This window comes from Solea solea, chromosome 13, assembly GCF_958295425.1.
Source record: "Solea solea chromosome 13, fSolSol10.1, whole genome shotgun sequence".
NCBI classification, from domain to species: Eukaryota; Metazoa; Chordata; class Actinopteri; order Pleuronectiformes; family Soleidae; genus Solea; species Solea solea.
Genome location: NC_081146.1, coordinates 27,270,775 through 27,286,257, shown reverse-complemented (window position 1 = coordinate 27,286,257; position 15,483 = coordinate 27,270,775).

The following is a 15,483-nucleotide window of genomic DNA, read 5'->3' as shown; positions in this document are numbered from 1 at the left end:
CTCCAAAAATGCAATTTCACAGCCGCTCTGTGGAAAGTGTTAAAACAAATATACATGTCAGGAAAAAAAAGAGTTGTCAACAACATTAATAACAACAACAACAAACACAAAGGGTGACAAACTCCTCACCAAGTCATGTAAACACCCTCGAAATGGTTTGAGCAGCCGTGGAAGTGTTGCTTTTGTGGCTTTCTTGTGTTATATGAGGCTCTGCTGCTCTGTGCACGCGCACCGTGACCGTGCAGAGTTTACGCACCGAGAACAGCGGGAAACTGATCATTTCCCCAGATATTGACTCTTCTTCATTTGTCACGTGGAGGTAATTAAAAAAAAATAAATGAATAAAATAAATAAAGTGTGTGTCCTCGCGCACTGCGCGTGCGTTATAGACGGAAAATGTATATAATAGGGAGTGCGTGCACGATGGACCTCAGCTTTGTAATAAACTGGTTTTGAATGTTTTTTTACCTAATTTAATATACACATGATATAAGAACTACTGCTGTATTTTTCAATTAAAACATAAATACAAGTTCTCATAATAATAATAATAATAATAATGTCTGTATTTGTATAGCACTTTTCTAGTCTTTGATGATCACTCAAAGCTGCATTACACTAAAGCTATATGTATTTATTTATTTATTTACCAAATAGGTGGATAGATACATATATACAATAGTAAGGGAATATAAATAAAATACCATTTTCGAAATAAAGTGTATGTGTAAGGACACGCGTTGCAAACATGTCCAAAAACAAAAGCTCCAGGGCTCTCAGGGCATTTACATAATCCCATCTTCACTGTATAGTCAAAAACTGGCAACTGTAAATTCCCAAACTCCCGCTTTTCCCTTAAAAGGAAAAGAAAGCGATAAAAAAAAAGGACAAAGAGCTCACTAAGCACTAAGCTGAGTGCAGCGCCAGGGGCCACAACGTTGGCCCCGCGCTCGGCTTAATTGCTGTCACATGTAACCTTACCTGTCTCCCAATTAGCCCCGTGACTCGCTGTTAGGAGATTCCACGAGCTGTAAGGCCGAGTGACCAAGTGCACCTCAGGGTTTTGGAGGGTGTAGGGTGTGGGAGGGGGTAAATAATTATAGAGAGTAATTCTATACAGCCGCGCACAGAGGGTTTCATTAAATGAGGATCAACCTGAGGATTAGTCATGTAAGTGATGTCCACTCATCAGGGGACATCACTGAAATGTACTGTATGTGATAGTTCAATATTGATACTATGCAATTCTTTACATCCATTAGATGAATACAGATTGTGTCAGATATGTGAACTTGTTGAGTTCTTTTACTGCTCTGTATTTGTTAGTGACCAGTCAACAGTATATATTATTTTAATGTCTTTTTCAAAGATGATTCGCCTGTGTTCACACAAATGTCAGTCATGAACAATTGAAAGCCTTTTATTCCTTTTTTATATACTTTTTTAAATCAACACATCTCTTATATTTGCCAGTTTTGTACAATATTGAATATTGAAAAAAAACACATTTGCAGAAAAAAGTTAGTAGGAAAAAACCTTCTTTTGCCTGATGTAGGTATTGGCCCAGTATTTGATTTCTTTGGGAAAAATTATCCCTCGATCAGATTTACTTACCAACCTCTGATAAGAGGAATCTTGCTTTTAGTAAAATGTAAATCTCCTCTATATTTGGACTGATTTCTTTTGGTTTGACTAGTTGTGCTTTACTAAAGGAAGCTTCATTATAACAGACTTTTTTTGCCAGTGCCTGGGAAAGAAGTTAGAATTTCATTATTTAGAACCTGAGTTATATGAGTTATATACCTGAGTTATATATATATATATATATATATATATATATATATCTATATATATATATATATATATATAGATATATATATAGATATATATTTACCTGCTTAATTATTGTTTCTCTTCCTCATGTCATGGTTCGTCGATGGACTACTGCTACCTCAATTTTGGTGTCTTGTCAACCCATGAGGGTCGGGCACTTTTACTGAAATAAAATAAAATAAAATCAATCAATCTATTTTGAAGCAGTCTAACAGTGTTCATGTCAAACTAAAAGAGTCAGTTTAACTGTTTTATATTTAACTTTTACTGTTCTGTTAAAATTAAATGAGATAAATTGTGATTACATTGTCCTAATCAGAATCTAAGTTAAATTGACACTTAAGTGTGACTTTTACACTGTAAAACTTACTGTGTGCAAACTGAACACAGATATTTCATATGTGAACAGAAAATGAAAATATAACATAAAAAAAGCACACCTCCAGTTCATTTAAGTTCACAGCTGTATTGTCCCTCAAGGCAGAATTAAGTTTGTACAAAACCATAAAAAAATGACTAGAATAAACAAGAGCATATATGACACACACAGCACAAACACATGTGATACAAGAACTGTCAGTGAAGTGCAATAAAAACATGTAAACTGATAAATGGATAGTGTTGATGGATCCAAGAACAAAGGAAAATATGTGTCTTTTACTTTAGTCTGAACTGAATGGTCACAACTAAACAGGATTTGCAATTTATTTATCTATTTTCTCCTGGAATTGAGTGGGTTATATTTATCCTACTGCAGACTTTCATAAATACATATTTACAATCTTATCAATGGACATAAAATGAACATGCTGCCTCGTGACTAAGAGACAAATTCAATAGTTGCTACATAACAGTTTACACTTCATCAGCAGTGAAATACAGTGAAAGAGACAAAAGTTTGTAGCTAAGACGCTACAAGTTCCTCATATAAGCAGCGTTTTGTAGATTGTAGATAGAAAAGAACATGAACGTGTCCTTTTGTTGTTTAAAAGAAAGCGTGTTTCAACTTCCACTTGTTCAAATGTAAGATCCTAACCTCAGCTGACTGAGGTCAAACAGCACTTGTGAGGTTTGTTTCATGTAACACTCAGGCGTACGTGGCTGTCGAAGGCCAAACGGCTCCATTAAAGGGTTCATAATGGTGGGAACCAAAACGGTGTGAATTGAACATCTCTTCTGTCATTGATTCTCCAACTGAACCAACCGGAATCCTCCAATCATGGTCGAGTATCAAACACAGACGAGTGTGCAGCTCGTGTTGGATGCTCAGTGATGGATGGATGGACCAGCTGGTGCCGGAGCCTCTGACACAAGAGGGTGTCAGTGTGGGGGGGCAAAGGGTGGTCAACATGACCACACCGGATGGCCTAGGAAATGCAGAGGCCACCGGATTACTTGTTAATTTATGGAGGGTCTGACAACACAAGGGCCCACAATGCAACGCTCAGTTTCAGCCGCGGCTAAATATGATACCACTGCGGAAAGGAGCCGTCAAGTGAGCAGGTATGTAACGTGAGCGTGCCACCGAAATAGAAATTCAAAGCTAAGAATGACATGTTTGTTAGGAGGGTCTCGTGTCTCGCATGACCCGTGAACATGAATGAATGAATGAGTGAGTGCTGTAAGGGAAACGATCAGGAAAACTATGGGGACGCTTTGGTGCACACGCCGTCGGTTAATCGCCGACGCTCTGCTCAGGAATGACACGGTGATGGACAGACAAGGAAGAAGTGGATTGAAGTTTACTGGAAAATGGAATTGATTCATGTGATTCAACTATATGTGATACTTTTAAATATTAGACTGTCTTTCAGTTTGACACAAGAATCACAGTCAGAAATCCTGGAGAAAATGAGTTTCTGCTCGTGTGTTGTATCTGAAGTCAGACGTCGAGGTCATTAACGTTTCTGTGCTTTGATTTCCAACCTCACCAGCCACCATACAAACCATGCTATCATGTGGTATGTGACTAACATCCATGGTGTTTTCCTCGACTTCTTAAATGTAATGAGCTCAGCGGTGATGTCACTCCCAGCTCCGAGTTCTATTCTATATACATGATTCTCACTTTAATTATAATGTCAGTAAGCATTGTTAATCTTTATTCCTAGACATGTTGCTAAGCAATCTTTGTTTGTGTGCACAAAATACAAAATGTACAGTGCTGTTATCGACTGCTATTCCTAACAAAGGCTAACAAAGTATATACAGGGACATTTTTTTCCTTTAAAATATTTTTAAACAAAAACCTAATGTGAAAGAGGCTTAAGTGTAAGTGTATGCCGAGAAAAATAAGTGAACTTAAAACTTCACTTATCCTCTGAAATGGCTTAAAAAAACACTGATAATGAACTTCAAGGCTCGTCCCCTTTAGGAAGCACTTTGTAATTAAACTCTCATTAGGAGGGAGTGAATGCTCTTTCATTAATACACACACACACACACACACACACAGAGCTCTGGTTGGTACTGTGAAACCGTGAGCGGACGGGTTTTGAGAGTCAGCGCCGTTTCCTCTGGCCGATTGGGGTTGATTAAGAGGTTAACTGCGGAGAAGCATGGCGTCTTTAAGGGAGATTTATCTGTTCCTGCTCTGACCCCTCGGGGGTAGCTTCCCTCACCCCTAGTGTCCCCAGGATTTATTTAGTTATTTGTTTATCTGTTGGACGGGGTCACCCATTTTTCTGCACTCCGTCTCAGCCCTGTTTGTGTATCTCAAAGCCATTTGTCATCTCATTTCTTGTGGGATTACAGCGCATGCTTCTATCCGCTGACTAAGCAAAGAGGACACCGGCGAAGGCCCCACTGAGTCTCGTGACCTTTGACATTTGGCAGTGATACACTCCCAAAATTGGTTATTTTCATTTAACACGTATTTTGCTATCTGTTCAACTTTGGCCCCTGTTTGGAGGAATGATGGTGTTTTCCTAATTGTTTCCTGACAGTTTTAATTCAGCTCTGCCGTGATTTACGCTCTTTTATTTCCTATTTTTGCATTATTTCGCAACGGTGCTTGTGCGTGCAACACAAAAGGCAGTTAAGTGATATCTCATAATCCTGACAGATGAACCCACTTCATCATTTCACACAGGAAAATATAAGTCTAACCTTTCTGGATATTTCTTTTTTTCGAAAACATCATCAATACCCATGACTAATTTATTACAGCAGCCAGTCTCTTATGTTTATTTACTTTGCATGTGGATTCATCTCAGTGTGTGAGCTCTTAAAAGTGTAGCTTGTAGCTTTGAAATGAGAACAAACGTCTGCTCTATTTAAATCATTGTCCAAATGATGTTTTAGAGTCCGTTCACATCTTTCACCTGCATAAATACAACCTTTTGTAAGACATGCACACACACAGGATGCTTTTTGACGTGAAAATATCGAAACCTTTGGAAGCTGTGAGTGTTTTCAGCTCCTTTTGTGATGCTCAAGGAAAAATGTTCACCCTAAAGCTCCATCATTCAGATGAAGCGCAATGACAATGCACAGATATGGCGAATATTTCTTTACTTAAGCTGCTATGAGGAAAATGCAGTGCTGTTGATCTATTGTCTTTGATTTGATTGATTTTTGTGTGTTTTAGTTTTTTTTCTTCAGCTTTTTATTCACACAGAACCAGGATTTTTAAAAAACAGGTTCCAGGGTGGGAAAATCTCAAAACGCCACACTTGCATGTTCATGTATATAATCAATATGCTACTTTAGGTAAATGATGATGTCGGACATTTTATTTTTTAAAAACAGTTTGTACACAGTGTGGATGCTGTGTGTGCGTACTCAATTCTCTGTTTCTTCTGTAGTAGCGTTACAGCGCCCCTCACAGTCCTGGCATATGTACTGCAGCGTTTAGAGTCGTTTTGAGGGGTTTCGTGACGACGAGACGATTCCAGAAAAACCTTTTAATAACAAAATATCACCGAGTTAGAGTTTGTGTCTCAGGGCAACATTCCAGCGCTGCACTGAAATGATTGATGTCAACTTCAGAGGGAGGAAACAACAACAGCATTGTGCTAGTAAAGCAACATGGCTGCAATCAGGTTGGAGTATTACTGAAAACACATGAAATGTTTCAGAAGTCATTCAGTGCTGTGCTGCTGCTGTATGCACACGAATGCTCCCTCTTGCAAAACAACTTTTTATAATATCGTACTTTTATCCACATGGAACTGGTATTCTGGGAAATAACGTTTTAAATACGACAAAGAAAAATATTATAAAGTTATGTACAGTTCCTGTGTGGCTGAGGCCTCAGTTTTATGGCTTCATGTCACCTATAGCAACAGTTCAGTATTGGTTTTGCACTGAGATGGACAGAGGCAACAGCAGCATTGTACTCGTTAAGCAATGGTTGGAATATGACTGAAGACGAAGACGCTTCAGATTAAGAAGGGAGAAACACTTCATGTCTCCACCCGCCCTCTGCACTGCTGCTGCTGCTGCTGCTGCTGTATACACACAAACACTCCCTCAGTCACACAGCATTAGTGATAATGTGACTTATTTGTGATGTGATTTATTTAATCAAACATCCGCACACTGCAGCTGTAAAATATAAACTCCATGAAAAAACCCAGTCTTCAGTGACATAAACTCCTCAAGTGATTGCGAGAACTCACTATCTCTCAAAATGTCACACGCGCTTACTCAGCCGCACACACTCTCACACCTCTTGTGTAAGGAAGGTTTGTCCGTGCTCAGAGGCAGCAGGACTTTTGCTGGGGTGAAGGGGAGGCAGGGTGTACCGGGTGGTGGGGGCTTTACAGGGAATGCTATGTGGCTTGCATGACCTGACATGTCTCTGAAGCTGGAGGGGGTCTCGACCTTTGACCCTGGGCTCCAAAACTAGGAAGATGAAAAAAGGGGACGAGGGTGGGAGGGTTTCGCCTCTAAACAAGGGCTTCTGTTTCCACCACTCCAGGAATGTCAGCTCCATAAAAAGATGCCTACAGAGAGAGAAAAAGAGACAGAGGAATAAAGGAAGAAGAGACAGAGAGTGGGACAGAAAAGGTGATCTATCTATTTAAAAGATAGACAATCATGACTAATTTACTTATCGCTCGGCACAGACATTCTGTCTTCATTGGTAATTCCAGTTTATAAGGCGTTCACTGTGTGACCGATGCACTTAACCAAGCAGCACACTCTGTAGACATGCTGGGATTCTTCAGCCTTCCTTCTGCTCCACCTTCATAACACAACATTTACTGGCCTTTTTTTTCCTTTACTCTCAAACTGCGGTCATGCGATCAGGCAGTAAATTAACCTCTGCACCCCGGCTGAAGGCTGAGCCCTTGTGACTGACTCGCCGGTCCAGGCTGAGCTGCAGCAGAACAGTGTCGACGCTGCACTGCGGTGCTTTCACTCAGGAGACAACTTTGTTCTTCACCCTGTCGTCCTGACGCTGGAGTGGAGGCAATCTGGACACGTGTCCAACGTGTCCCAGAGACGTCCCAGCAGAGAGACAGGCTGCTGGGACACATCTGCCATGTTTGTGCACACGCGTGTTGAAATTAAGATAAAAAGATAGATAGATAGATAGATAGATAGATAGATAGATAGATAGATAGATAGATAGATAGTGTCAAACTGTGCTCATAGATCACTCTTCAAAGTGAAGAGTCCTCTGTCTGTCAGTCAGAAATATCTTCAAGGCTTTGGGCTCTGGGAAAGTGTGACATTTTATAAACTAGATGATGAATTGCTTAAAGGGATGGTTGTGTTGTGTTTTTATGAGCAACGACTGCCCTGCACTGAGCAGCAGCTTGGAACATGAATGCTCACTGTCAGTGATCGTGGGTTACTCAAGGGATGATCAATGTTAGCCACTTAACAAAAGGCTCGCCCAATAACATGTGTGCCATGATATCTTTAATAAGCTTGAAGTGTGTCGTCCTCTGCACCAAATTCCACAGAAGAAAAAAGCAATTTAACATAATGACACACAGACGTTGGTCTGATTCACTGCTGCCCAAAGTGTTTGTTTGTGACTTTTCTGTTTGGGTTAACACGAGCGACTCAAACTTAGCAAAAGAAGCAGCAGTCGAGCAGCATCTCCTGTTTCCTAGTGAACTGAAAAGGTTGATTTTCCTCTATGGACGGTTGTGTGGACAGTTGAGTTCAGTTTCCAGTTGTAAAAACCGTCCAGTGGTGAGAAGAAGCAGCAGATGTGTCGCTGTGTTAGTTAGATGAGCTTGTTTTCCTTGTTTCCTCAAGGTAAGAATATACTTACAGTCCAGGCCTCATTCTGCATGAGTTGTTAAAAGTTGAGGTGAAAACTGGTCAGAGCATCTTAATGGTGATTGTGATGAAAGGTCAGAGGAGCTAACTTGTTCTTCCATATTCTATTTGTGGATCCTGAATCCTTGCTGAGCTAATCAGGGGCTCGTACGGGGGTTTCAGACTCGTCTTGGACCGATCACGACCTGGGATTGGATCAGCGCTAATCCTCGAGTGTGACGTCTCTCTGGTAGAATGTGCGCTTGCCTACTGTTCACTGATAATGACTTGACCCAGGAGATCTTTAATACCAAAATAAGCAGTGCATGTGACCCGCGGTTGTTCTTCATGCTCAGCTCTGCTGTGTGGTTGCTGTGCAGCAGCTCCAGTCAACACACAGTACACAGTCGGCCTCACAATCACACAGCTAAAGCTGTCGATATTGAAATGACCCCGTGCTGCTCAGGGGCATCACTTCACTTCACTTCACTTCTCCAAAGATGAGGCGACTGCTCAGAGACTCCAGCTCTGAACTGCTAAACGTGTGCAGGGGTGGAAAAAGGCCAAATTCCCCTCCCTGCAGTTAAAATCTCAGACGGTGGTCTTTAACGCATTCTCCCACTCTGGCTCCCTCCCTTCTGCACTTCCAATAAAAACCTCTGACCAACAGTTGACCTTTTGCATAGCCCCTTCTCCCTGTCTCCTCTCCCCTCGTTCCTCCTCTCTCCTTCTCTCTGTCCATTCCTTCCTTCTCTCCGACACAGCGGCCCAATGAGAGCAGGCAGCTGCAGGGGGGGGAGAGAGAGAGAGAGAGAGAGGTGCCATTTTAGGTTGTGTAAAGGGGGGAGTCAGGGTCAAGGGGGGTCACAGTACTGGTAAAGTCATTGCAGGGGCTCCGATGCAGGGGCATCACTTCCCCCATCAAAGGCTGCGCGCTGACGTTCATACAACCCTCGCACCCCTTCTCCTCTTCCACCCCTCCACCTCTAACTCCCTTGCGGCCCCCTTTGGCCCTGCTGTTCCCTGGCTCTCAGGGGTCAAAACAGCCAAGGGTTAATAAAGTGATACCAGGTGTTGGCCAGAGAGAGGCTGTTTTTTTTAGTTTTTTTTTTACCCTTCTTCTCCTTTTACTCCCACCAGCAGCAAACTGTGGGGCCCCCATTTCACACCACTGAATCCTACAGGGACATGGAGCATGGAGAGGGTGGCTGCTCATGTCAAAGCAAAAACAAGTCTGAGCACTCTGTGTTGTGTGTGCATGTATAAGTGTCGCCCATTTCCTCAATGTGTGTTCATGTGTTTGAACATGTACACAATGGGGGGGGGGGGGGGGAGGGGAGGCGGGGCTAACTGGCATCAGAGCCGGGACAATGCACGGTTAACTGGCTCAACAAAGTGGCCGATTATGTCTCAGTGGAGCAACTTTGGAAGCAAAGAAAAAAAAATCCCAAATCCAAGCACTGTCATACCAGAAGGTCAGTGGACACAGAAGCACGGGGAGGAGGCGCGGACGGCTTAAGAGCTGAGCAAAGAGTTGAGGTGGAATGACGGCTTCTTCTCCTGACCACTACAACAGAGGATGCTGAAGAGCTGTGAAGATCAAACCCACTGACAGGGAGTCATTGTGGTGAGAGCGACAAAGAGCAGAGAACAAACACAAGGACGCCGTCATCATTAGCACCAGAGCACGGACACACAAACCACACATTTCTCACACTTGAGTGTGAAAACATGGGAATTTGACCACGTGTGCACAAACATGAGGCATGGACGCTCGCAATTAACACTAATTAACATCAATGACAAGTTGGGGCCATTAGTCAGGCTAATCCCCGTTTACATTTTCCCCTTTCGCAGGAACCCTGCTGGCCGGTCACAGAAAGGCCACATTGTGAACGGGTCCTATTAGAGCCTGAGAGCCGGTCCTGATCCCAACAGATTCTCATAAAGACCAGGGAATGGAAAAATGGAGCAGCACGGAGGTCAAGCCTCACGTTTATGACTGACTCGTTTGACAGGGTTTTAAAAAACATAAAAAGGACCTGATACTTTAAATAACTAACACACTTTTTTTTACTTTCATTGAGGGAAGTCAGTGGTTTTCAAAGTATTTTTAAATCATTGTGTTTAAATCAAAAACTATATGCATCCAGTGTTTCTGCTGCAGGATTCTCTCCTCTGCAGTTTAGGTTTGTTTAGGATCAGAAAGTGACCATGTGATATTCACACAGTGGCCAATAAGAACCAATCAGGAAGTGAATGTGCGTGACAGTGTCAGCATTTTTAAACATACAGTGTAACCTGGGCCACAGTGGACAGCAGGTGTGGCTGAGGCTCTGCTGAGGTGATGTTCTGGACGGGCAGCTTCTCCAGCGGGTGGATATTAGTTTAGTATGACTTCACTGATTCTTTGACCCGGGGAAAGTGTAGAGCACGTCCTCTACCACAGAATGCCAGAGGCATAAATCTACAATTGCTGTATTGTGAAATCAGAATATAAAGCAAAGCAAGCGTTGACAGTGTCATTTGTCCCATTAAAACAGCTGACAATGAGCTTTTAGTAGGATTTCTGTATTATCACTGAATATTTGACGTTTGTCTTAACAGTGAAACAACTGCAGTTACACCACCTTCATCCCGATAGAAACACCTTAACTGCCTCCACGATCTTTCTCTGATTGTTAAGCTAAGTTAGTCCTTTATTTGATTATGCTAGTGAGCAGCGTTACAGTGTCACAGCAGCAACAACTGTACAACACAAAGATTTTGAGATGTGAATATACAATATAGAAAAATACAAAAATAGAATAGCATATGCAGTATAGGCAGTGATGATGCTGTGTCTGCAGCCTGCTCACCACATGATAACATGGGACATCTCATGCTAACTGCTAACAGTTCAGAGTGCTTATAGCGAGCTGTGTGCCCACAGTTACACCGTCATATCATTCACAAACACGGCCCGCCCCCTTTCTTTCATCTTGCAGCTCCTCACCGTCCGCTCCGCCCATAGCAGCTGGAATCCGTCCAGCTCAGGGACTTTATCCAGAGTAGCCCTGGTTAGCCAGGTTAGCCATGGTTAGCCATGGTTAGCCATGTGTCTGTGAACGCCATGATGCTGCAGTGCCGGTTTATTCCCTCTGGTGCTAACTCATTCATCTTATTCAGGACAGATCTTACATTCCCCGATGTGTGGACGGGAGGCCAGGTCTGTAGCTTCTCACCTCGTCTTCAGTACATCAGGTCGCTCCTCAGGTCGCTCCTCAGGTCGCTCCTGGGGCCGCACAGCTGTGTAGTGGAGCGCTGACAGCTGATCCCTGCTGTAAACAACAGGGATCCCCAGACACGGCCGAGAATAGAATAAAACACAGTGAAACAGCACAGTGTACAAAAAAACACCTGAAAGAAAAGTTGGAAAAGTCAGAGGAGAAAAGTGTCAACACGCTGCCACTGGAGGCGCCGTCTTCACGCCCTCTTCATTGGATCAGTGAAGGATTTTTTGCCTTGGAAGGTAAATACAATAAATTCCAGCCCATGACCAGAGCCGCGATGTTGTTTTTTGACACCATGGGCGAGCACAATAGAAGCACAGCTGTGGCAATCAGTCCGGGCTCCCCGGGAGCCACTGGAGTCCCAGAGCACATGTTCGTTAATGATAAGTTACAAAGGCCACAATGGGCTCCACGAGTCGCTGAGGTCTGTGCTTCTTTGCATGTGAAACCATTTGAGCGACTGCGCCTTGTGTTGAATGTTTAATCCCAGGATGTGTCTCTCTGGATTGATTGCAGTTGAGTCGACAGTTTGAACTGTTAACAGGCGAGATCCGCTAAAGGGTTTTGTTAGTTATAAAAGAGACGTGAGACTTCTTCAATCAGTGACTTCTCTAAATGCTGTGTTGTTCTTTAGAAAGACAGCAATTTGAATCTTAATAGGAAAAAGTTGCGGTCTTAATCATTGCTAAATAGAATTTCCCTTCAGCGCACATGAAAACAAATCCAGGAACAATCACATTTCAGCCACTCAACAGAAGACATAACATTCATTTTATTCATTTTAAAGGTTATGATATTTTAATATTATGTCATTTATCTCATTGTTAGTAAGCCTTTGTTTTACTTACACCTGAAGTTGCCTTGTGAACTGCTCATTCCCTGCACCAAAGTCCATAGAGAAAACCAGCAATTTCATATCAAGGCACACAGTCGTTGTTGAGCCACAGTTTTCTTTTGAAACTTCAGTGTTTGAAACTTCAGTGTTTCACATTTCCAGAGTGACACAAGGCTACGAAAAACATGACCTCAGCAGAGCAGCAGCTCATGTTTGCCCTTGAGCTAAAAACATTGATTTCCTCGAGGGACTTTGGTGCAGTAAAGAGAATCATTAACAAAGTTCACTTTCTAATCGTAAACGAGTTCATTCAGGTGTAAAATGTCAAATAAATTCTTACGAAATTGAAGACTTGCACGGATTATGCTTTTGTAGATTTTATCTGGTGAGCCTATTGTCTTACTTTTGTCCCAGAATAGCCACTAGGGGGCAACGCAAAAATGTTTCATTTAAATGAAGAGAAAAATAGACAATAAAGCACAACATGAGTGGACACCAGTCTGATTGACAGCTGGTGAATTTCCGGTTGTAAAACCTCAATCATTAATCTCAGTGATTTGGTTCAGATTTCTAATGGTGACGTCACTGGCAGTCATGCCTGCAGTGAGGGTGAGCATCGGTTTGCGACTGTGTGTCAGTGTTTGTACAACCACGCTTCCACAAACCTGAGCTATGTCTTTAACTATCAACATAGAGTCAAAGTACAGTCCGGTTCTGGACTCCTGCATGGAAGCCCAAATGGTTGGAAAGCATTTTTGGAATAGATATCTGAAAAGTTGAGATGATGTGACTTTGAGGTCAAGGAGTTGAGGAGCTGCCTCATGAAGGACACGTCTCCCACAAAGCCGTAAACATCAAGAGAAAGTTCTAAATGCTCGGAGCTTTAAAGCTGTGACGAGATGTTTTTTTTTTTCTTAAAAGGGGGGGCTGCCCGAACACGCTCACACATAAACACGTACATGTGCACATGCAGGCAGAGCACGCACACACACACACACACATGCACGCTCACTGCATATATATGTGTGTACTCGTGCACACGCACGCACACACACACTCACACACTCACTCACTCACTCACTCACTCACTCCGGCACCTATCCCTCCAGGGTGATCCACAACCCTCCCCCACTCCTGAAACCCGATCTGTCGGCATGCAGCGCGGAATTCTCCAATCGCCCTGACTTTTGACCTCTGCCCTTTTTGGCAGTGCACAGAAGAGAAGATGAAGTGCCCAAGCCTCTCTCTTCCCCAACACAAAAAATCCCCTGTTCTAGCAGCCCTCCCACATGAATGGGCACGCACACACACAAACACATTAGACACACACACACACACACACACACACACACACTGGCTCCCATTTGGGACGCCCTGAAGCCAAACACTCTCTCCGGTTCCCGTGAGGCACATGATCAAAATGATTATCAATATGCAGGTAGCAATGATGTACGTGTGTGCATGCATGAGTACATGTGTATATATATATATATATATATATACTCTATTTATGTACGTGTGTGCATGCATGAGTTCATATTTATACTCTATATGAAAATCGTCCACAGCAGAGACGTCACAGAGCTGTTAAAGCTTTGAGGATTTCTACTAAAGGGGAAAGATAACGGCCAGTGCTTGTTATCATTATCATCATTATTGTCACAATCATCTTCATTGTCCTCGTGAACACAGAGGAAGACACCAAAAGAAAAGCCCCTTTTTTACAGCAATCATGCTTCATTACTCCAGAGACCATTACTTTATATATGTATGTGTGTGTGTGTGTGTGTGTGTGTGTGTGTGTGTGGTCACACTGTGGGATTTGACATTGTATGTTGAATTTAACAGTATGAGAGGCATGACATGCAACACAGCAGTGTCGGTGTCACACGTCGCGCCACACTGGCTCTCTTTTAAACACTGGGACATTTCCGGCATATTTCAGAGGCCGAGCTCAGTGTTTCTGCCTCAGGAGACGAAATAAAGGCACAACCTTCATGACAGAGTGTTTCTGCATGTGACCCTGAATCTGTTTGTTTCCTCTCACCTGCTCTGCTTCAAATCTACACCTGTGCATCCCAAATATTACAAGGAGAAAATACGTACAGGGATCATGTAAAAGATGAAATGTCTTGTTGGTGGCACAACTAGCAATTATGTTATATCATATCATTTATCACATATCATATATTTAATATAACCTATTGATCTTTTGATTTTCTTGATTAGAGTTTGTTGTCGAGTCCCTTCTAATATTTATGATTTACAAACTGTACATCAGTTTTCCCTGCAGTTTTTTTCTGTGTAACAAAGGAGCAAATATTCAGAGATTCATATTTACGAAGCTGAAACACCTGAACGTTTAATAAAAAAAAAAAAACATCAACCAATTAGTCAACAGGGGAGGAGAGGCGGAGCTATGACACTGTAGTGAATAGTGATATCACAACGATGCAAGCTGCTTCCACTCTTCAAGAAATAGCATTTCAGTGTTCCATATAGATAAAAATCTGATAACTCAGGTTCACAGAATGTTGTTTCATGAGGGTTCATGTAGGTACATGCTACAAATCACTCTCCACTGTCTATGAGATAAGATCCACCAGTGCCCATGTACCTGTGTATGACTTACATGCAAATACATGATCGTGGTAAGAAATAGTCATGTGACGTCTAGTACCATCGTCTGCCACCACCCATATACAATAGAGCTAAGTGGATAATATATACAGTTATAATGTGGATTCAGAGACAGTCGTGCCTTTCTTCTGCAGGTAAAAGTGTAAGAACTGTTCATAATCGTCTCAACTGTAGTAACAACTGGCCAGAAACTGGAAAGACAATGTGACTCAAACACTGAGACATTTTCAGTTTGTCCTTGTTTGCATGAACCAAAACCACCGCACTGTGAGGTGGTTGTGTGAGGACTGGAAAGATCACTTGAGAGAGACTTTCCCTCCTCAGGCACAACTGTTGGATTAAAAGTGTCTGTAAACATGATCTGATAAAACGACAAGAGAAGAATAGTGTTGGAAAATCATCAAAGATTCCTCCTTCAGCTTTCTGAATTCTGCTCAAACATAAATGAATTGTTTCACAGAAGTTAAAGCGAGTTTGTATCCAGTTTCTAAAACAGAGACAAAGTGTGAGAAGTTATTACAAAAAAACACCTGAGCCTTTGACAGTAAAAGGTATATGCAGGATTTGTGATGTCATGAATTCTGTGGAAACGTTTGACATTTGACCTCAACTCAATAAGAATGAATGATTTATGGCAGATGATCAAAACAGTCCCGTTCCATTAAAGCCTTTCACATACAA